Genomic DNA, 23,018 nt, shown 5'->3' with positions numbered 1-23,018 from the left:
GAGTTTAATGAGGGCAGAAAATTTAGGAAAAAGAGAGCTCTTCTAGTTTAAGGTATTGGAGAATACCATAAAGGAAGTAGCAATTGAGTTGGGATAGAGGAAGCAGCATCTGAATTTGGAAGGAAAATAAGAATTTTGAAAGGTAGGGATGGGTACATCAACTTCCCTATGGATTAGCAAATGCTGAGACGCATGAAAGAGTAGGATGAGATTAGGAAATGATTATTTTACCTAAGTTAAATGGAGTGAGATGGTAGGAGGAATAGTGGGAAATAAAACTGGATAGGGAGTTTGAAGGTCTGATTGTGGAGGACCTTGATTACCAGAGTAAAAAATTTTTAGTTTATGTTCCATGTAATTAGGTTGCTTTGGCAGCAATATTAAGAGTGTGTTGGAAGCAAGGGGATTAATAAGATATTATAGTACATTGGGTGAGGGGAAATGAGTGTCTAAACCAAGGGTGTTTAACCTCTTTGTCATAGACCCTTTTGGCAGTCTGGTAAAGCCTATGGACCCCTCAGAATGTTTTCAGACTTAAGCATGGAAGATTACAAAGGAAACCAAAGGCTCTTGAAAAGTATAATTTTTATCCAATTTCTTGAACCTGTAGGCGCCCCTCACCTAAATCAAAGTGATTGCATTAGGAATGAAAGGGAGACAGATGAAACACAGACGTAGAATTGCTAGGATTTGACAACTGAATTCATCTGAAGGAGGAGGGATAAGTCAGAAGACTGAAAGGTTTCTATCATAGGTGCCTAAGAATACTGTGGAAGAGAAATAGAAGTGCAAAATTAGGAAAAGGAGGAGGGATAATTGAAGTGGTGGAAGGCCCGAACCTTATGAAAATCCTGCCCTGAACATAGAGGATTTGGTCTTCTGTTTGGGATGATCACTGAAGTCCTAGACAAGAAAACATACTGTGCGATTAAGGGACCCACAAAAGCACAGTATTGGTTTGGTAGTGTGCCTTGGGAAGTAGAATGTGCTTTAGGACCTGGAATGTGGGAATGGATGAGCTTATCAAGGTAGCAAAGAGAAGAAAAAATGGAAAGTTGTGAAGGTAAATGATAGTAAATTTAGGTGGATTTGGAACTAGTAGAATAGTGTCATTATTGGTTTGATGCTAAATTGGGGGAAAAAGATTTGAATGCCCCTGGGAACTCTGCTTTCAACTATCTTAGATAAAGGCATATTTTAGATTTGCAGGGGACACAGCAGAAAAAGAAGGCTAATGCTGGTTGCTGGAATTTATTAAATAAAATTAAAAGATCTTGAAGTCTAGAGCAACAAGCTGGGATTGTATAGTGAATCCACAGGACTAGATTCAATTCTCTCTGCCATTTACTACTTGTGTGACTTTTCACCTCTTTAGACCTCAGTTTCCTTATCTGTAAATTGAGAGGTTTGAACTATATTGTTTGATTGGTTTTAAAGTCCATTTTAATTCTATTAAGTATGTTTTTGACTTAAGTTTTGCAACATTCTAACAAGTATTATGTGGAGTTGCTGTGTAGCTGGACAACAATTGACATAAAGGACTGGAAGCTTTGGTGAATTTCAAATTGTGTGAGTCCCATACTAATATATGGCAACCACAAAATTAACGCTAAGTTAGTTTGTCATTAACAGAAAAACAATGTCCAAAAACAGGGATGTGATGGTGCAGCTATATTCTGTTCTGGTCAGAGTATGTTTGGAATTGGATGTTTTGGGTGGCACATTTTAAGAGAAACATTGTCCAGAGTGGTTGAACCAGGACTCAAATACAGTTCTCAGATAATTCTTGCTTTCCATAAATGTGATGACCACGTATTTAAAATCAGCCAGAGTCAGGAATTCAGGTTAAGGGAAAAATCTTCAATCTTTATTCTCAGTAGAGGTGAAGAAGGATTGCAATGGGCAGCTGTGACAGGAAGCCAGCTAGCAGAGGGGGATAGAAGGTGAAGGGCAGTAGCCGATAGCAATGTGAGCAGCTGTGTCAAGACGCCAGCTAGCAGTCTCTCTTACCACTTCCTTTTCCACTCCCCGCCTCCACCCACCAAAATCGTCATTGCCTATACAACACATCAGAACTTGCACAAAGAGTGGGCGAGGGCCATTCTTTCTCCAAGCATTTATATTAATAGAGTATGGTCCAATTACTATTTAGCCTCACGTGCTTGGGACCTCAGTGCACCAACTCGAGCCTCAGCCCATTACATCTCCTGCTTTCTTTTGTTTCAGAACACAGGTGGTCATGCCATCTCTGACTCCTCAGGGAGATCAGAGCCATCACACCCTCCCTGACATCTCAGGAAGGGAGATGAAAAGCACCAAAAGGAAGTGGGGGTTGCTAGCAGGTTTCTGGGCTGAAAGGTTTTATTATACACAAACCCATCAGCATGGGAGGTATTACACAAGCACATAGCAATAACACACAGGCTATTAGTGATGACACACTCTCCACAGCCAGTGCAGGCTTGATGTGGTGTAACAAACATGAATTGTATACACAAGTAATGGTATAACAAACAATATAAATCAACATTGTGTTGTAAAAGATTGCCAGAAGTCCTAGAAGGAGAGTATGTAAACAGCAGTCACACATATGCCTTCTTCAGCAGCCAAGAAATAGCCCAAAACCAATCTATTGTCCATTGTTTCACATATCAGGGAATCCAATGATCCCCCCAATTTTTTGAAGTCCTGCAAAAGTCTTTTTATGTGTTAGGGAAAACAATGATTCCAGCAGATTTTGAAGTCCTGTAAGAGTCTTATCATTTCTCAGAAAATCCAATGATTCCTGAGGGCTTTCAAGTCTTATGTCTCAAAGAATCCAATGATTCCTGAGGGTTTTCAAGTCCTACAACAATCTTATGTCTCAGAGAATCCAGTGATTCCTGAGGGTTTTCAAGTCCTACAATTTTCTATGTCCATGGCACCATAACTGCCACGTTCTTTCAATGGTGAGCACAATCAGCAACAGAACCACCCGATATTTCTTGGGTCTTCTTCGTTTCAAGGATCTGCTCCGTCTCTCTGTGATGGACAAGGCGAATACGGCTTGTTAGCACCCATCTGATTCCTTCTCCTCCTGTAAAAATATAAGCAAACCCTCTTCCCCAAGTAGTTAACCTAATTCCCTTCTATTTACCACTTTCTGGATCTCTTCACATCACCTGGTGATTATCTAAAGATAGTGGAGCTGTTTGCACTGGACACTGCCCTGTTGTGTTAAAAGGCCTCTAACCTCCCCAACTGTAATCCTGATTGCTTTTCTGTTGGTGGATGACATCAGAGTCCTGAATTTCTAAAGACTCTCTGGGTGTAACCTCAGCTGCTATCATGCCCCACCTATCTTTTGATTGATACCTTGGAGCTGGGCCCTGCCTCTCATTTCTCTGGATCAATCTACATTCAGAGGCCCAGTGAAAGCCTCGGTTACATTTTGGACATGGGGTTTTGGGTTTTATTCTCTTACCCTGTCTTCTCATTCTATCTCCATATCTACAATGAGCTCTCAAATGTCCAACTTTTCCACACTGAAAGCATCTACAAGTTTCTCTAGAATTTCTTTGCCAAAAAGGATCCTGTCTTTCCATATTCAACATAGTTTGGGTATAATAAGCATTTGTACCCACTGTGGCATAGCCTTATGAGTTCCTTTAAAGGAGCATTCTTGTGCAGTCCTAGTATAATTCCTCTGCAAACCTCATTAGCATTTTCCTTAGCAAGTTGCCTTATCAAAATGTCTGTTACTACATTTTCCCCATTCGTTCTTGTGATAGCTGTCTGCAAACGTCCCACAAAGTCAGCCAAGGGTTCATTTGGCCCTTGTGTTATTTTTGTGAAGGCCCCACCTTTGTCATCTTCATTGTGGAGAGAAGCCCACGCTTTGATAGCATTAGCAGCAATTTGCTCATATGCTGCTATGGAATAATTAATCTGTACTGCGATGTCTGCATAGGAACCTACACCTGTTAGTAGGTCACAGGTGCAGCATGAATTCCACTTTGACTATTTTGTTGGGCTTGTATCCTACAGAGCTCACTATATTCAGAAAGCCACAAGTAGTTTTGTCCAAGTTCTAGGCATATCCTTGCTATAGATTTCCAGTCATTAGGGGTCAAGATTTCAAAAGCCAAATTCTGTATTAACATCTTAACATAAACTGATGTAGCCCCATAAAGAGTGCAAGCCTTTTTCAGGTCTTTGAGGATTTCTATTTCAAAAGGAGCGTATCATCTACTTTCTTGACCTGAAGAATTAAACTGTTGAATTACAGGAAAAATGTGGTGTTGAAATTCTGATACATTTCTCCCTTGTGCTTTGGCCTTAATTAGTCCCTTTTGCAATCTACTCATAGGAAAGGCTGGATGCTGGTGGGGAGGTGCTGGTGCTGTCACTGCCCCCCCCTCCCCACCCCACTACCACTTCTCCCTCCATCCCGGAAGGTGGAGTTGATGGAGGAGACACAATTACCTGCTCCTCAGGTGGGGCTGAAGCTGCCTCAGATTCACCCCACCCTTGAGCCTCACTTAAGTCTCCATGCCCTGCGGGGATATGGTCATTAATCTGTTCTTTGTCTTCCTCCTTTATCTCAGGCTTCCCCATTTGGCTATTCCTAGAATTTTTTCCTTTTCTTCTAGAATTTATACGACTTCTTAAGGCCAACTGTATTATATTGTATAAATAGAATGCCTTGATAGAAATTGAATGAGAACCGTTTTTTTGTAATATGCAGAGAGCTGTTGACCAATCAATGCCCAATTATCTGGAGAGATTTGCTCTTCCTCTAAGAACCAAGGGGAGGTGGGTTTTAATGTACCCAGAAGTCTAGCTGTCTGTTACCAAGTTACAAGTAGCCCATGATCTTCTATCAGCTTAAGCAGGCTTTCTATAGCACCACTCCTGGGTGGGGCTGGGGTTGGGGGGGTTGGGGTGGGGGATGGAGAATCTTTAGCTAGCATCTGTCCCATTTCAGCCAAAAAAGGTTACTAAGTTTAGTCTATTATACTCACCTAAGTTCCTGGTCACTGGAGACTTCTTCAGTGAAGTAGGGTCCTTGGTATCCATGCTTGGGCGCCAAATTTGATGACCACGTATTTAAAATCAGCCGGAGTCAGGAATTCAGGTTAAGGGGAAAATCTTCAATCTTTATTCTCAGTAGAGGTGAAGAAGGATTGCAATGGGCAGCTGTGACAGGAAGCCAGCTAATAGAGGGGGATAGAAGGTAGCGATAGCAATGTGAGCAGCTGTGTCAAGACACCAGCCATCAGTCTCTCTTTCCGCTTCCTTTTCCACTCCCTTGCCTCCACCCACCAAAAATGTTATTTCCTATACAACACATCAGGACTTTCACAAAGAGTGGGCGGGGGCCATTCTTTCTCCAAGCATATATATTGATGATAGAGTATGGTCCAATTACTATTTAGCCTCACCTGCTTGGGACCTCAGTGCATCAACTCGAGTCTCAGCCCATTACACATAAATGCACATTAAGCAAATTCAACTTTATGTAGAGTTCTAAAAAAAATTCACAAAAAATTCCAGAAAGAAAAACACCCACCTATGTTAACTTTCTTGTATAGTGCTGTGCTCAGTCTTTGCTTCTGTCCCTCCTCTCATTGCTCTATAGCCTCCCTCCCACCTCTGCCACCCCCCAAAAAGCCTCCAAGTGAAAGCAGAAAAATGAGACCACCATTGCCAGATTGGGAGCTTGGCTTGAGATCTGCACAAAGAGAGACCTTTGCCCACTTCAGCCACCAGCCTGTTTTCCAGCCTCTGTGTGGTTGTCTTCTGACAGTTTGCTCAGGTACTGTGTATCTGTTCCTGGCCCTGACACATCCTTGAACCATGTGCTAGCTGCCTCAGTATGGATTAATAATAACTAGCATTTATGTAGCACCTGCTGTGTGTGCTAGCCATTATACTGTTTTATAAATTTTATCATGTGATCCTCCTAGCCCTGGGAGATAGGTACTATTATTATTTCTTGAAAAAATCAAGGTAAATAATCACACAGCTAATGAATATCTGAGGCTGAATTTGAACTCAGATCTTCCTGACTCTAGGTCCAGTACTCTTGTCTGTTGCATCACTGAACTACCTCAGTGCCTTGTACCTTCATGAACAGTGGAATGGAGCTGACAAGGTCAGAAGAGAGTACGGTCTCTTCAGTCTCTTTGGGTTCTAGTTCCATCATCAAGAGAGATGATGGATCATGTCAATCTCTCTTCAAATCTATAAAAGAAGGAAGACTTTGGGAAGAAGCTAACATGTAGAAACTGAATCATGTCCTTATTCTTGGCTTGTTACTTTCAGGAACTTTCCTCTTGGCAGAACCTGAATTCTCTCTCCCGATAGGAGAGCTTCTTCAATCTGTATTGCCTGATATATATTCTCATGTATACTTTGGAAGATTTCTATTTTAATATTGACTAGGATAAATGGGTATCTGCCATTTGCTATGTTTGTTTACTGTGAAACTGGTATTTGATGGGAAGTCAAGCCTTTGATATAAAATTTGGGATATAAATATTTTGGGATATAAAGTTTCCCCATTTAGAAATAGTAATTAAAATCACATCCCCTAGATTAAGAATAATAAATATATACAATATAATATGCAGTCTTTGTAATATAGTATTAATAATAAATATATATAATACAATAGAGGGCCAATCTCTTGCCTCCAGCCTCCCGTTTCCTCTTCTGTAAGTAATTAGAATTTTCCTTAGAGAAGTGGGGAGTGGAGTGGGAGGGAGGAGATGCTGGACAAACTCCGACATATACAGTTCTGTTTAGGACTGCTTTGAGCACCGGGGACTTTGAGCACTAAGTCACACAGCCAAGCAATATTAGAGGCAGGGTGTGACTCTAGGTCATCTTGATTCCAAAGAAAGCCTTTATTCATTACCCCTCAGTGCAATTATCATTAAACCTATCTTACCGGGGAGGAAGCAGGCTCAGAAAGTTTAAATGATTTGCTCAGAATTGTACAGTTGGACCCAGGGACAGAGTGGGAGAGGAAGAAAGGGACGGAGGGAGGGAAAAGTCAAGTGAAGGAGAGACAGAAAGAGATGGAAGGGGAGAGAATGCGAGATGTTAGAAAGAGACAGGTGTGTGTGTGTGTGTGTGTGTGTGTGTGTGTGTGTGTGACTAAGCACGAGGTTCGCATTCCTTCCAGACAGCAGTGTGGCGGCGGTTCTGAAACCAGCTTAGAGACCTAGCATCTTGGGAAGCCCAAGCTGGGGCGGTTTTCATTGGGCTGGACCAAAACAGCTTCCTTACCTCTGATTGGTCCCAGCGCCCTCCAGGGTCTGGATCCTTGGTTTAAAGTTTACTCTTGTTGCTTAGAGCCCAGGATCAGCGCCCGCTCCCTCGCTCCCGAGTGGTTCCTGCCTCTGACGCGTGTGCGTCCGCACCGTCTTCTCCTAGGTGCTGAGGCTGAAGGGTGAACTCGCTTTCTTGGTGCAGTGGATGGACCAGCTGGTCTGGTTTCCTTCCTGGGAAAGAGCGGAGTCCAAGCTATGCTGGAGCTACCTGCTCAGAGCATTGCGGGGACGGGGAGAGCCCCGAACTGCGGTTTGGTGTCTTTCCTATGCTTTCCCACCTCCGTGCTTTTGCTCTTAATATTCTTTGTGCCTGACACCCAGCTCTGCATTGAGAGCCGTCTCCCCGAAGTGACCAATTAATGTTCCCTTTTCCCCTAATGTAACTGACACAAAACCTTGCTTCAGTGGTTTTATTATGTTATTTTATATTTTGGTTTATTTGATCATTCTTTTATAGCCAGACTGCCCTGTCCTGCCCATGAGATCACTATTCTATCTCTGCTTACATACTTCTAAAGCTCTATGCCTGTATATTGCTCTTCTGCCTTCTCTTTTGAGCATTTAGAACCTTCCAAGGTTCTAAGGCTCAGAGAGTCAGCAAGCATTAATTATTTGCTTACTATATATTCAAAGCACTATGCTAGGCACTAAGGATGCAAAGAAAGGTGAAAACGGTTCTTGGAAAGGGACCGCCTCATTTTTGTATTTGTATATCCAGAGCCTAGGTCAGTGCCTGGCACTTAAATGATGAGTATTTGATCCATTTATCGATGCACAGTGTTCTGCACTACTGTGCCTGGCACTTAAGTGTTTGTTGAATTTCAATTTGGAAAATTGAATGTTGGAACCCATTTAACCCAATCCTGTCATTTGGTGTGAAGAGCTCTGGATTTGGAGTAAGGGGATCTTACAATTTGGGGATTACTAGATACATGAGATAACTGGAGGAAAAAGTGAGGCTGATAACTTTGTGGGACAGGTATACTGATATTTTTGATAAATTAACAAATATTTTAACATGTTAGTTTTAATTATAATGCAGTAAATATCAACAAGTATTGCTCACCAAAAATAAATCATTGGGTTCTTTCATTTGTGCATACCTATTATAGGTTAATATACATGATATTTTTAATGAAAAATTACTATGTTTTCTAAAACAAAAACTTTTTAGCGAAAAGATTGACATTGTTCTATAGAATTTTGCAAACCTCTTTAATGTTAGACTTGATAGAATACAGCAGGATTCTTAACTCTACTTTTGTGTTCATTATATTTTGATGTATTGTTTTGGCTGAAGTATATGAAGAAAACTTGTCTTTTAATAAGCAATCGATGAATCAGTATTATTGTTATTATTTTTTTTAGTTAAAGCTTTTTATTTACAAAACATATGCATGGGTAATTTTTCAACACTGACCCTTGCAAAGCCTTCTGTTTCAAATTTTCCCCTCCTTCTCCCCACTCCCTGCCTTAGTTGGCAGGTAGGTAGTCCAACACATCTTAAATATGTTAAAATATATGCTAAATCCTAACATATAATATGTGAAAATATATGATAAATCCTAACATAATATGTGAAAATATATGTTAAATCCTAACATAATATGTTAAAATATATGTTAAATCCTAACATATAATATGTGAAAATATATGTTAAATCTTAACATATAATTTAACACATTTAACATGTATTGGACTACCTACCAGCTAGGAGAGGGGTGGGGGGAAGGAGGAGAAACTTTGGAACAGAAAGTTTTGCAAGGGTCAATGTTGAAAAAATTACCGATGCATATGTTTTGTAAATAAAAAGATATAATATATATAGTTAAATCCAATATATGTATACATATTTATAGTTATCTTGCTACATAAGAAAAATCAGACCAAGAAGGAAGAAAAAACTGAGAAAGAAAACAAAATGAAAGCAAACAACAACAGAAAGAGGGAGAATGCTATGTTGTGGCTTACACTCAGTCCCCACAGTCCTCTCTCTGGGTGTAGATGGCTCTCTTCATTACAAGACCATTGGAACTGGTTTGGATTATCTCATTGTTAAAGAGAGAGAGCCATGTCCATCAGAATTGATCATTGTATAGTCTTCTTGTTGCTGTGTATAATGATCTCCTGATTCTGTTTATTTCGCTTAGCATCAGTTCATGTAGGCCTCTCCAAACCTCTCTGAAATCATCCTGCTGGTCATTTCTTACAGAACAATAATATTCCATAATGTTCATATACCACAATTTACCCAGCTATTCTCCAATTGATGGGCATCCATTCAGTTTCCAGTTTCTGGCCACTGCAAAAAGGGCTGCCACAAACATTCTCGCATATACAGGTCCCTTTCCCTCCTTTCAGATCTCTTTTGGGATATATAAACTGGGTATATATATATAATATATATATATAAAAATATATATATATATATATAATATATATATATATATATATATATATATATATATATATCTTTGATCCACTGCTGGATCAAAGGGTATGCACAGTTTGATAACTTTCTGAGCATAGTTCCAAATTGCTCTCCAGAATGAGGTGGATTCATTCACAGTTCCACCAACAATGCATCAGTGTGTTCCACTTTTCCCACATCCCCTCCAACATTAGTCATTATTGTTTCCTGTCACTTTAGCCAATTTAAGAGGTGCATAGTGGTATCTCAGAGTTGTTTTATTTGCATTTCTCTGATCAAAAGTGATTTGGAGCACTTTTTCATATGATCACAAATAGTTTCAATTTCTTCATCTGAAAATTGTCTATTTGTTTCCTTTGCCCATTTATCAAATGGAGAATGTGTTGAATTATTATAAATTTGAGTCCATTCTCTCTATATTTTAGAAATGAGGCCTTTATCAGAACCTTTCAATGTAAAAATGTTTTCCCAGTTTATTGCTTCCCTTCTAATCTTGTCTGCATTAGTTTTGTTTGTACAAAGATTTTTTAATTTAATATAATCAAAATTATTTTGTGATCAGTAATGACCTCTAGTTCTTCTTTGACCACAAAGTCCTTCCTTCTCCACAGATCTAAGAGGTAAACTATCCTATGTTCTTCTAATTTGTTTATAATATCATTCTTTATGTCTAGATCATGAACCCATTTTGACCTTATTTTGATATATAGTGTTAGATGTGGGTGTTAGATGTCTACTTTCTACTATACGAGTTTTCAATTTTCCCAGCAGTTTTTGTCAAATAGTGAATTCTTATCCCAAAAACTGGGGTCTTTGGGTTTGTCAAATACTAGATTGTTATAGTCATTGACTATTTTGTTCTGTGAACCTAACCTATTCCAATTGGTCAGCTGCTCTATTTCTTATCCAGTACCAAATGGTTTTGATGACCGCTACTTTACAATATAGTTTTAGATCTGGTACAGCTAGGAAACCTTCATTTGCTTTTCTTTTCATTAATTCCCTTGAAATTCTTGACTTTTAGTTCTTTCAGGTGAATTTTGTTGTTATTTTTTGTAGGTCAGTAAGATAGTTTCTTGGGATTTTGATTGGTATAGCACTAAATAAATAGATTAATTTAGGTAATATTGTCATCTTTATTATATTCACTTGATCTTTCCAAGAGTACTTGATATTTTTCCAGTTGCTTAGATCTGACTTTATTTGTGTGGAAAGTGTTTTGTAGTTTTGCTCATATATTTCCTGACTTTCTTTTGGCAGATGGATTCTCAGATATTTTATTCTATCTGTAGTTACTTTAAATGTAATTTCTCATTGTTTTCTCTTGCTGTTGGATTTTGTTAGTGATGTATAAAAATGCTGATGATTTATTTATGTGGATTTATTTTGTATCCTGCAAATTTGCTAATTACTTCTAATTAGTTTTTTTTTACTAATTACTTATAATAGTTTTTTAGTTGATATTGTAGAGTTCTCTAAGTATACCATTATATCATCTGCAAAGAGTGATAATTTGCTTTCCTCATTACCTACTCTAATTTCTGTATCAGTATTATTATGAAAATAGTTTTGATCTTAAGGATCACCTGATCCTTGGGGGCTGCTAGGGATCCTCAGAACACACTTAGAGAATCTCTGGATTGTTTGATATCTAGAGTATTCTTGCTCTAAATCTTAGGTGTAAAATCAATCAACATTTAAAGGGAGAACCTCCAGAATAGTCTTTAGTTTCCAGCCCAAAATGAATGCCAGTGTTGTGGGAGCTATGACCTCAAATAAGATTTGATCTCTTCCCTCCAGGAGTTTACCTCTTATTCTTTTTTTAAATGGATGTCTTTAATATCTTTTGTTTTTACATCATCTTTCCCCCCAAAAAATTTCTCTTCTTCAACCTTATGTAGAGAGCTATCCCTTATAACAAAGAATAAAAAAGAGAGAAAAAAATTTACATAAAGTTAAGAAACACACCGAATATTACTATATGTAGTGTCCCACCTCCATAGCCTCACACTTCTACTAAGAGGGGAGAAAGATGCATTCTCACATCTCTTTTAGTCGTTTTTTCTCTTTGGTCATTTCCATTACAAAACATTGTTTTGAATTTTGTTGTTATTTTGCTTTCATTTATATTGTTATAATTATGCATGTTGTTTTTCTGGTTTTGCTTACTTCACTTTACATCAACCCACATATTCATTCCCATGCCTTTTCATGTCACAATGAAAAACCTCATGGATTAGTCGAGTACCGTGGGTTTAAATCCTGATAAATAAATTTATCTCTTTTCTTTCTTCCCTCTTTTTTTTTCTTTCTTTCTTCCTTCCCTCCTTTCTTCCTTTTTTCTTTCTTTTTATTCTTCTTTTTCTTCCTCTCTCCCTTCCTTCCTCTTTTCTCTCTCTTTTTTCTTCCTTCCTTTCTGCATTCCTTCCTTCCCTCTCTCCTTCCTTCTTTCCTTCCTTCTTTCCTTTCTTTTTCTTCCTTGCTTCCTTGCTTCCTTCCTTCCTTCCTTCCTTCCTTCCTTCCTTCCTTCCTTCCTTCCTTCCTTCCTTTCTTTCTCTTTCTCTCTTTCTTTTTTGTTGTTCAAGTCATTTAATAAAACTAGATGATTTCCCAAGTCCCTTCTAATTCTAGATCCAGTGATTCTAGAAACATTAGAGCTAAAAGAGACCTTAAAATTTATCTAGTTTGAAGTAGATCTACTTCAAACTCCTAGGGTTTTTTTGGTCTTTGTAGCCATAGTTTTATAGATGAGGAAATTGAGACTCTGAGGTAGGGAAGTAAATTCTCCAAGATCATATAGTCAGTGATAGGCAGGCCCTTGAGACTAAATTTTAAGTCCAATGGTATTTTCATTGTAAGAGGGGAAGGGAGCTCTAGTTCTCCATGTATGGCAAGGATGTAGATAACTATGTTATCTAATAATATCTATTATAATTATATCTAGCATTTGCATAGAGTTTTAAGGTTGGCAAAGAGCTTGATATATATAACTTCATTTTATCTATACAACAGCCATATGAGATAGGTGCTATTATTATATCCATTTTACAGAGGAACAAAAAGAAGGCTAAGAAGGTTACATAGGGTTCCCAGAGTCATACAACTAGCATGTGACTGAGGCAGAATTTAAACTAAGGTTTTGTCAACATCAAGCCTAGCACTCTTCACTACACCTAGCTCCCTAATCTAATGCTAAACAGGGCTGGGTAACCAGATGTACCAATAGGTCTTCTTGGGAACAAATTCAATAATCCCTGCTTTTCTCCATTCACAGGATCATATCCTTATTTATTTTCTGAGTTCAAAGGGAGCCTATGTTCTGAAAATTTTTTAGAAATGACCCAAACTTCAAAAACACTTATCAGCTGGTTGCCCCCATCCCTGAATAGGAACAGGCACTGCCTTGCCCATTCTGAGTCCCAAACTTTAGAATCATTGGCTTAGACAAAATCGTTATTAACAGTCATGTAATTTAGCAATAGGATCAACAGCAATGAAAATGGAGGCATTTAAACAAATTATAACAAGTTGAAAAATGAATTGCATTTGGGATTTAAATTTTCCTTTTATCCTTGCAGAAGAGACTGGTGATTGGACTGAAGTATTCCTAGCCAGTGCTTCAGGGGAAGAGGGGAGGAAAGGAGGAATGAACTTGACCTAGCCAGCCACTGTAGCTTCTGGTTCTATCAATCAATTCTCTCCAACTTTTGACTGGCCCCAGGCCACCTACACAAATGCTCTCATCTCAACATCTACCTTTCATTCCCTGCTTGATCACCCCCTCAGTTCCCTGCTTTCAGCTGCAGGAGGGAAATATGCCCATTCCAAACTAACTGCTGGGCTTGGCAGGAGAAGCATGAAACTAAACATAGCCATACTTTCCTTTTTTTCTGGACCTAAAAATGCCTTTTTATGGAAATTTTTTCTCTAAAGATCAAAAGCTCTTAAAATCCAGGGAACTCTGGATAATGTGTATGTTTGATTTTCATCTAGACTATTGTAAATTCATCTAGACTGTACCTAGTCTCTTCCTTTCCAGTCTTCAAGTAATTTATTCTCTTCCATGTACTTTCTATTATTTATCGACACTGGGTTCCTTGCTTTTCTTCCTGAAACTTTAGACTCCATCTTTGTCTCCATGCATTTTTCAATGGCTATCCTTCAAGGCTGAAATTCTCTCTACCTCTTCTGTATCCTGGCTTCCTGTGCTCGCTTTTCAGATAAAATCCCATCTGTTACAAGAAGCTTTTCTCAATTTGCCCCTTGATGTTAACACCTTCTCTCTAAAATCATCTCCAATTTATTCCATTCATATTTTTTGGACTTTGGTTTTTGAATGTCAACTATTAGATGATGAACTTGACAGGAAAGACTAGATTTTTTTGTCTTTTTATTCATCACATAGTACTTGTCCCATAGTAGGTACTTAAATAATGCTTGTTGACTATTTAGGGGTATGCCAATATTATATTTCTTTCTTTAGTTTTAGTTGCTGATTTTTTTTTTTAACTATCATTTGCAATATCATCACCTGCCACCAGAGGGAAGTACTTTATCCAACTAGTAGAACTTTAAAACCATCAATCTGCTCTAGTCATTAAAATTTATACAAAAGTCCATTTTCACCTTAACTTCCACAGATTTGATTCTTAAAGATAAGATTCAACAAAAGAAATATGTCATTCATTAAAAATGAAAGAAAAGGGGCAGCTAGTTGGTGTAGCAGATAGAACATCAGCCCTGAAGTCAGGAGGACCTGAGTTCAAATATGCCCTGAGACACTAAACATTTCCTGGCTGTGTGACCCTGGGCAAATCACTTAACCCCAATTGTCTGAGAGGGGGAAAAAAAAGAAAAATACAGATAAGTATTAGAACTTTTTGTCTGTCCCTTTTTTCCTTGGTCTTTTATTCTCTATTTCCCTTTGTACTGCTACATGCAGAGGTGGGCTTTTAAAAATATTATGATTGAGGGAGAACTTCTAGCAGAGTTTACTATTGAATCAGCTTATTTTGATCTCCTTTTCTACTCTTTTCTTTATCACCTAACTTATAAGAAGCCTTTAATTTTTATTCAAAACCATTTCTGGTTCTTTATTCCAAATCCAAGTATCAAAATTAAATACAGATAAGAAAAGTGCAATAATAAGTAAAAGTTACAAAATAAATGGGAAATAAATCATAAGATCATAAATTTAGAGATGGAAAGATTCTTAGAAGTGAGGACTTCATCTAGCCCATCCCCCTAGTTTTATAGAAGAAGAAATTGAGACCCATTGAGGTTAGATTATACAAGAGTAGGAAGCAGAGCCAAGATCCAAACTAAGCTGCTAAAATCCTTCTACCATATGCTAAAGGAGAAGAAAAAGAAGGAGGAGAAAGAAGAAGAGAAGGAGGAGAAGGAGAAGAAGGAAGAAAAGGAAGAAAAAGAGGAGGAGGAGATAAAGAGGGAGAAAAAGAAGAAATGAAAAGAATTTTAAAAAATTTTTGATATAGTTCCTCATATTTATCATTCAATAAAACAATAATGTTGTTCCACAATGTATGTTTTGTTGCCTCTATCAAAAACAGTATTCTGGGTTAGACAAAACATAGATATGTTCTCATGAGGTCAGTTCTTATTGGTCTGAGGTAGCAAATCACTAATGAAAAAACTATCATTCATATACATGACTAATATTCTTAGACTCCCCTGAGCTTCCTGTTTATTTATTTGGGAGTGATGATGATTTTTGTATTCATTCACATTCTTGAAATTAGACTTTCTTACCACTTACAATATAAAGGGACAGATTATTGGGAATGAAATGAGAAGTAAAATGAATTGGTAGATAAAAGGAGGAAACTTGGGAAGGAAGAAACCATTTTTATAGCCAAATATGTCTGAGCTAAAAGTGTTTGAAGATGAATGAGAGACATATAGATTGGCAATATATCTCTTATTAGTCTTTCCCATATATGATCCATAATTCAATAGAACATACATGTGTGTATGTATATATATATATACACACACATATACATGTATAGCTATATGTCTATGTCTTTATACATAGAAAAATATCTATGAATAGATGTGTGCATATATATATTTCAAACTTGCGCTTCATCTGTTTAGGGAACTCTCAGTGGGCAAAAATCCCTCCATTGATAATGGTTAGCAATTCAAATGTTATTTAAACTCTTAGAGAGTTTCTTGGAGCATTTATCTGCCTAGAGTTACATGATTAGTATTGATAAAATCAGGACTCACACCCAAGTCTTCCTGACTCCAAGACTGACTCTCCATTCCCTATGCCACACTGCCTCTTACAGATATACTGATACATGGATATTAAGGCTCTTTGAGTGGATTGGAAAAGATATATCATTGTTTTTGAGACTTTGCTTTGATTTATAAAAGGTTTCTTGCCTACTCTTGGACTTTTCATTGAAGGTCATATCCTCTTGTTCAATAGATAGCAATCATCAGAAGGAACACTCTTTCCTTTTGTTCCCTCCCCAACAGTGTCCTTATTGAAGGCCAACTAATTTTTCTTCTCGGAGAAGATAATGCAATGTGAAAAACATTTATTAAATGTTTCCTATGTAGAGTATTGTACTAGGTGCTGGGGAAGTTCCTAAATTTAGAAAAGAACACATTCATTGTTAATTATGATCCACATCATTCTAAGTACATGAGACAATTACAAAAAAAAGTCTCTACCTGAGATCTGAAGGTGAAGGTTATTACCAACTGGAAGAAATCTAGAAGTTTCCAGCGAGAAGATGGCATTTAGGTTATGATTTAAAGAGAGGTAGAAATTCAAAGAGAAGAATTGCAACCATAGGGAACAGTCTGAGCAAGAGCCTAAAGGTGTGCAAGTACAGGTTTTAAAAGGGAGCAGATTTACCTGGAAGAAATTACATGGAGATTTTGGAAGGTCTTGAATGTTAGGTGGAAGAGATTGAACTTTACTTGATAGTCATTAGAAAAATAAATGATTTTTTTACATACAGAAGTGACGTGGCTGGCTCTGTGGGTTATTGTTCTAGCAATGGTCAAAGGACAGATTGGTGTGGGGAAGACAATGGGCAACCGTGGCCTGTAAGTTGACTATCTTTTTAGTCTGTATGGGTGAAAATAAGATCATGTACTAGAGTGTTGGTAGTGGGAATAGGAAGGGAAAGGATTCAGGAAATGATGTGGAGATGGAGCTGATAAGATTGGTTAACTGTTTTCATTGGAAAGAAGCAAAAATCATTGATAATTTTTAGGTTATGAAGACGGGAGATCAGATGAGTGGTGGTTTCATGGACAGCAACTGTGAAATCAGGAAGAAGAAGGACTTTAGGAATAAAGGCAATGAGTTCACTTTAGACAAAATTCTTATTTCTATTACTCTTTATTATTTCGATAAATAGTGTTTTGGTGTTATAATGATATAATTCCCATGTGTGTTTTAGTAAGTGGACTGCCAGATATTTTATACATTCCATAGTATATTTAAATGGAATTGCTTTTTCTATCTTTATATGAGGTTTTATGGATATAGAAGTCTGATGATCTTAGAAGGTTTATTTTATATCCTGCTACTGAACTGATTATAAATTTTTTCTATTAATTTTAGTTGGATCTCTAGGGTTTGCTGGAGATTCAAATCATCTTCAAAAGTCTCTAATTTTTTTTTTTTTTTTTGCCTATGCTTATTTCTTTACTTTCTTTGTCTTCTTGCTTTAGTTTATATTTCTGGGCCTGTCAAATAAGACATCTTTCCTTTATCTTATTGGAAAGGCCTCTAGCACTTTCTCCTGTAGTGCAAGCCCCAAAGCTCATTGATATGAGACTCTCTCCTCACTGTTAGATATCAATGACTTGCATCTGTGTGAGGAGAGGGAGCTGGGGATTGAGGTCTTCAGGCTTTCTTCAGGCTCTGTAGTCTGTTAGGATACTGTTGCTTTCAGCTTCAAGAAAGATGGATAGTGTCAAACCCACTTCAAATTGCTGAATGAGGAATAGATTCTGAGAAGAGGGCAACATGAGAGGAGCTGGCAATCTCTGTCACATTCCTGTCTCTACTGTGCTACACTAAAGACCAAAGAATTTTGCCTTCTGGTGAGTTCTGAGACTCTCTCTTGGTTGAGCTGAATTTCTTAACTCCCAATTGGACAGCTCATTAAATCTGTATTGTCGGTTTACATTCTCAAAAGTATACTTTGATTTTTTTTTTTTTTGTGATCAACATATTTGCATAATATGTTTAACATATATTGAATTACTTGCCATCTAGGGGAGGGGGTAAGGAGAAGGGATAGAAAAATTTTGAAACACAAGATTTCATAAGGGTGAATGTTGAAAAACTATCTGTGCATATGCTTTGAAAATAAAAAGCTTTAATAAAAATGTATTTGCATATATATGTTGTTTGTAATGTATATTCATTGTGTGTATACCAATAATTGGTGGGAAAGGGTTCATTCCTTGGATATAAAGCTTAGAGGTCCTCCTTTCCTCATTAATGAATAGTAAGCAGAAATTTAGCTTAATCCAGAGAACTATATCCACATCTTCTAGACTTAAAATATTTAAGGGAACAAATAAACATAATTCTAACTTATATCCCTTTCTCTGGTGGTATTTTATTAAAGCAGAATAGTGGCCTCTGCCCCCATTTGACAGGAATTAAAGTCTCCCTTGAAGTGGAGTATGGGCAAAAGAAGGACAGATTTATCACACTCCATTGTAAAAAATGCTAGCATTTGGTTTTTATAAAGGCATATTTATCTTGATGCTTCAAAAAATTTTAAAGCATAAATGAGTGTTGTATTTTTCCCAGAGTCTTTTTCTGCATTGATGTAAACATGTGATTTTTATCTTTTTTGTTATGAATATGATCTATTATGTTGTTGATTTTCCTAATATTGAACTAATTCTATATTCCTGGAGGTAGTCTAACATGGTCATAATTTTTAATCTTTAAAACTGTTTCTATAGCCTCTCTGTCAGCATTTATTCATTTTTTGCCTAAATATTGCTTTAGTTTTGTTTCTCTAACTTATCTATCTTTGGTTTTCATATCAGGATTTATTTTATTAAGGAAGTTTGGTAGAATGCCATCTTTCTGGAGATGATTGTTACTTGAACGTTTGATACAATTCATTTGTAATTTGATTCTGCAGAGTTCACTGTGGTTTGTTTGAGTTTTTGAAGTTCACTTAAAGTAAGACTTGCTCAATTTCTTTTCCTGATATTGAATTATTTAAATTCTCTATTTCTTGTTCTGATAATCTTTATATTTTTGTAAATATGTACTTGTTTTGCTAAATTATTTTTCTGGCATATAATTGGATGAAATAATTAAAAAAATAAAACTACATTGATCTTTTATTAACTCATCGCTCACATTTCCCCTTGTATTCTTCTCATTGTATCCCAGGTATCTCTTATGATAATTTTTTTTTTAAAGAAAGAAGAAAAAAAGGATGAGAATAACTCAGCAAAATCAAAGAATACATTGAACAATTTTTACATTATTTGCAATGTTCCACATTATATGCAATATTCCTCAATCAGGTCCATTCCTCTTTTCTATGCAAAGGAATGAGTGAAGATATCTTGCTTCCTCTGCTCAAATGTATTTCTGTTTCTAGATTTCTATTGCTCCATTTTCATTTCAAAGTTGCTACTCAGTTCTGGTCTTTTTCTTAGAAATTTCTTTGTAATTTTGCAACATTCATTTTTATGCTGTTATAGTGGTTTGTTTTGTATTGTCTGGCATGTATATATATATATATATATATGTATCTGTATATACATATACTTTATAGATACATATATACATATACTTTCTATGATTTTTATTTTGCTATCCATCCATACTGTTGTAATCATTATATTTATTGTTTTCTTGGTCCTACTTCAGTTTCCATCAGTTCATATAAGTTTTTGTATCTTCTCTGAATTCATCGCATTCATCCTTTCTTTTGGTACAGTAATTTGCTACACTCATATCCATAATTTGTTTACCCAATCTACAGTTGGTATTTACTGTTTCCAGTTCCTTGTCACCACAAAAAGTACTGGTAAAAATGTTTTGAGGTATACAAAGACTTACTTTTTGTCAGTGACATCCTTGTGTATGTGACTACTAGTAGAATCTCTGTAGCTATGGATATTTTAAATACTTGTATTATAGATATGGATATTTTAAATACTTGCATAATTCCAAACTGCATATATAATTTATAGCTCCATCAACAATTCATTAGGGTGACTGCCTTTTCCCATATGCTCCACCATTGACCATTCTTATTTTTGTCATTTTGGACAAACTAGTTTCTAATAATGTTCCTTTATTTCTTCTTCATTTGTTGTGATTATTCCTTTTTTATATTTGATATTGGTAATTTATTTTTAAAAATTATATGAATCTTTATCTTTGAAATATATTTCTTGTTAAAAAACACACCGGATTGTGCTAATCCATTGTAGTATTCTCTCCTTATTATAAGTGAATTTATTTCATTCACTTTTATTTTTCTCATTGTTAATTATATATTTCTCTTCTGTACATCACCTCATATTTTTTTATTCTTTTCCTCCTCACCTTTTCTTTCTTTCCTTCAGGTAATTGGGGTTAAGTGACTTACCCAGGGTCACACAGCGAGGCAATGTTAAGTGTCTGAGTTCAGATTTGAAACTCGGGTCCTTCTGACTTCAGGGCTGGTGCTTTATCCACTGCATCATCTAGCTGCCCATCCACCTTTTCTTTACAAAGAAGTAGAGTATGGACAAAAAAAAGGAATCTTATCAATACTGGTAAACCATAATGGAAGTGGTCTGTTCCTACTCTTCTGTTCCTTTTCCTTCTCTCTTCCCCACCCACCCCCATCTTCAGCAGGTCCAAATCCTGATTTTTTTCTTGTTTTCTTTTTTTTTCTTTTAAATTTCTTATTATGAACACCCCCTCAAAGCTGAAATTTTGGAGTTTTTTTTTATGTTTTTTACTATTATCTCTCTGATTCTACTATCCCTCTTAACCCATCTGCTACCTTTTTCCTCACTGACTTTAATGTATTTCTATGCCAAACTTTACATATGGGGGTCAACTCTTCTTAATCTGGTATGGACCAGAGAGAGGCCATTGTGCTACTAGCTCCACTCTTCTTGAATACCTCATTTATTTGAAGTAGCAAGTTTCTCTCTCTTTTCTTCCTCATTTTCCCTTAGTATAAGACTTTTCTTCTTCCTTCTCTTTCCTTTCCTAAATCCAATGAAACAACCAGACTTTGTGTTTATCTCACTTAACTTCCTTTGTGACCCTTGAATATTTATTAGAATTCTGAATTTTCTATTCCTTCCCAATAGAATGTAAACACTTTATCATTAATTATTTTGTTCCCTCTGATTGCTCAAATGTATTTCTATTTGTAGATTTCTATTGCTCCCTGTTTGCATTTCAAAGTTTCTACTCAGTTCTGGTCTTTTTCTTTCTTTTTCTTTTTTTTTTTTATTATAGCTTTTTATTTACAAGATATATGCATGGGTAATTTTTCAGCATTGACAATTGCAAAACCTTTTGTTCCAACTTTTCCCCTCCTTCCTCCCATCCCCTCCCCCAGATGGCAGGTTGACCAATACATATTAAATATGTTAGAGTATAAGTTAAATACAATATATGTATACATGTGTCTGGTCTTTTTCTTAGGAGTTTTTAAAAGTCTTTTATTAAAAGTCCATTTCTCTGATCTGTAGATTAAACTCAGTTTTTCAGTGTTTTTTTTTGGTTATAAAGCCTTTATCTTTGTCTTTTGGAACACTGTGTTCTAAGATTTTCTCTTTCTTATAATAGTTGCTTCTAAGTCTTGTGTGATTCTGACTATGTTTCCTTGATACTTGAACTCTTGGGATGCTTGTAGTATTCTTTGACTTCCATAATGATGATATGGTGCATGTGCTGACTCCATCAGCCTGCTAAGAGAATTGTGATTTTGTGTAAGAGAAGGCCTTGGAGATATGCTGTAACTGATTTTGTTGGCTAACTATTAAAAAAAAAAAAAAAAACGTTGTGGGGTAGAGCCAAGATGGTGGAGAAAAGACAGTAACTTGCCTGAGTTCTCCCCCAAACCTTTTCCGACTCCTTTAAATAATGCCATAAAATAATCCCTGGAGCAGCAGAACCCATGAAAAAAAACAAGATGGAATAATTTTTCAGTCAAAGACAACTTAGAAGGACATCAGGAAAGATCTGTTACACTACTACATCCCTGGCCCCAGCAAACCAGGAGTGGGCCTTGGGAGTCAAAATTGCAAAAATTGCTGCTTCCAGACTTCTCAGCCCACAAATGAAATGGTGCAAGGGTCAAGCAACTGGTCAGAAGGAGATTATAGAGGTTTCTTTGCCAGCACTGGGGCAGGATGCTATATTCTCAAGAGACAAGAAAAAATGTAGGTAAAAGGGAACAAATGAATCTTTTTTTTTTTTTAAATCAGAATTGGCTCAAAAATAGAATAACATGCACATTGAATTGGAATATAGAATTCTATTTTATCCTATAGGAAAGCAGAACTGAAAGGGCATAAGAGAAGGGGGTGATGGTAGAAGGGAAAGCAGATAGGGGTAGTCAAAAGCAAAACATTTTCAAGGACAGGGTGAAAAGAGAGTGAAAAATAGAATAAATGAGATGGGGAATAGGTTGGAGGGGAAAACAGCAGTAGTAATTGAAAAAAAAATTTGATGCAAATTTTTCTGATAAAGGCTTTATTCTGAGACATACAGAGAACTAAGTCAAATTTATAAAGGTAAGACCTATTCCCCAATTGATAAGTTATCAAGAGATATGAACAGTCTTCAGACGAAGTAATCAACATTATCTATAGCAATATGAAAAAATACTCTAACTCACTATTGATTGCTGAAATGTAAATTAAAACATTTTTGAGATACTACCTCATACTTATTAGATTAGCTAATGGGACAGAAAAGGGAAATAACAAATGTTTAAGGAAAAGTAGGAAAAACAAAACATTAATGCACTATTGGTGGAATTGTGAACTGATTCAACCATTCTGGAAAGCAATTTGGAACTAAGCCCAAAGAGCTTTAAAACCAAGCATATCCTTTGCAATACTACTAGATCTATATCCCAAAAGAGAACAACAACTAAAAAGGAAAAGGAAAAGGATATATGCAAAAATATTTATAGTAGCTTTTTTTCTGAGGGCAAGGAATTGGGCATTGAGAGGATGTCCATCATTCAGGGTATGGCTGAATAAATTGTGGTATGTGA

At 36.5% G+C, this 23,018-nt stretch overlaps 1 long non-coding RNA gene across 1 annotated transcript; it reads right to left on the bottom strand.

Moving 5' to 3' along the window:
* Positions 1 to 1,845: 1,845 nt before the first annotated feature.
* Positions 1,846 to 22,616, bottom strand: LOC127541861 (uncharacterized). The gene is made up of 3 exons (XR_007948490.1): positions 20,379 to 22,616; positions 7,276 to 7,490; positions 1,846 to 5,195 (listed from the first exon to the last, which is right to left on the bottom strand). It is a non-coding gene; the product is annotated as an uncharacterized LOC127541861 (long non-coding RNA).
* Positions 22,617 to 23,018: the final 402 nt, after the last annotated feature.

This window comes from Antechinus flavipes, chromosome 1 (assembly GCF_016432865.1).
Source record: "Antechinus flavipes isolate AdamAnt ecotype Samford, QLD, Australia chromosome 1, AdamAnt_v2, whole genome shotgun sequence".
Lineage (NCBI taxonomy): Eukaryota > Metazoa > Chordata > Mammalia > Dasyuromorphia > Dasyuridae > Antechinus > Antechinus flavipes.
Note: the sequence above shows the minus strand (reverse complement) of the source record. Positions and strands in the feature narration are given on the sequence as shown.